This window comes from Nyctibius grandis, chromosome 19, assembly GCF_013368605.1.
Source record: "Nyctibius grandis isolate bNycGra1 chromosome 19, bNycGra1.pri, whole genome shotgun sequence".
Lineage (NCBI taxonomy): Eukaryota > Metazoa > Chordata > Aves > Nyctibiiformes > Nyctibiidae > Nyctibius > Nyctibius grandis.
In genome coordinates, this window is record NC_090676.1 from 10,631,338 (window position 1) to 10,631,741 (window position 404).

Genomic DNA, 404 nt, shown 5'->3' on the forward strand with positions numbered 1-404 from the left:
TCTTTACCTACCCGAAAGTCCAAACGTTTCACATTATGTCTGAGAAAAATCCGAGCCGAGAGTCAGTCTCCAAAATAAGAACGTCCAGAGATTGCTCCCACAATAAAAGTGCAGGTCTTAAAATATATTGCTGGCTGCAATCGTCCCATGTCAGCGCTTTCACAGCACCAAAAACCATGGGGCTCTGGGCTTGTTTAGGTACCCAAAAGTTCAAACGTTTCACATGACGTCCAAGAAAAGAACAACTGAGAGTCAGACTCCCAAATACGATTGTCCGCAGATTGCTCCTACATCGAAGGTGCAGGCCTTAAAAGCTATTGCTGGCTGCAATCGTCCCATGTCAGCCCTTTCACAGCCCCAACAACCATGGGGCTCCGGGCTTCTTTACCTACCCAAAAGTCAAA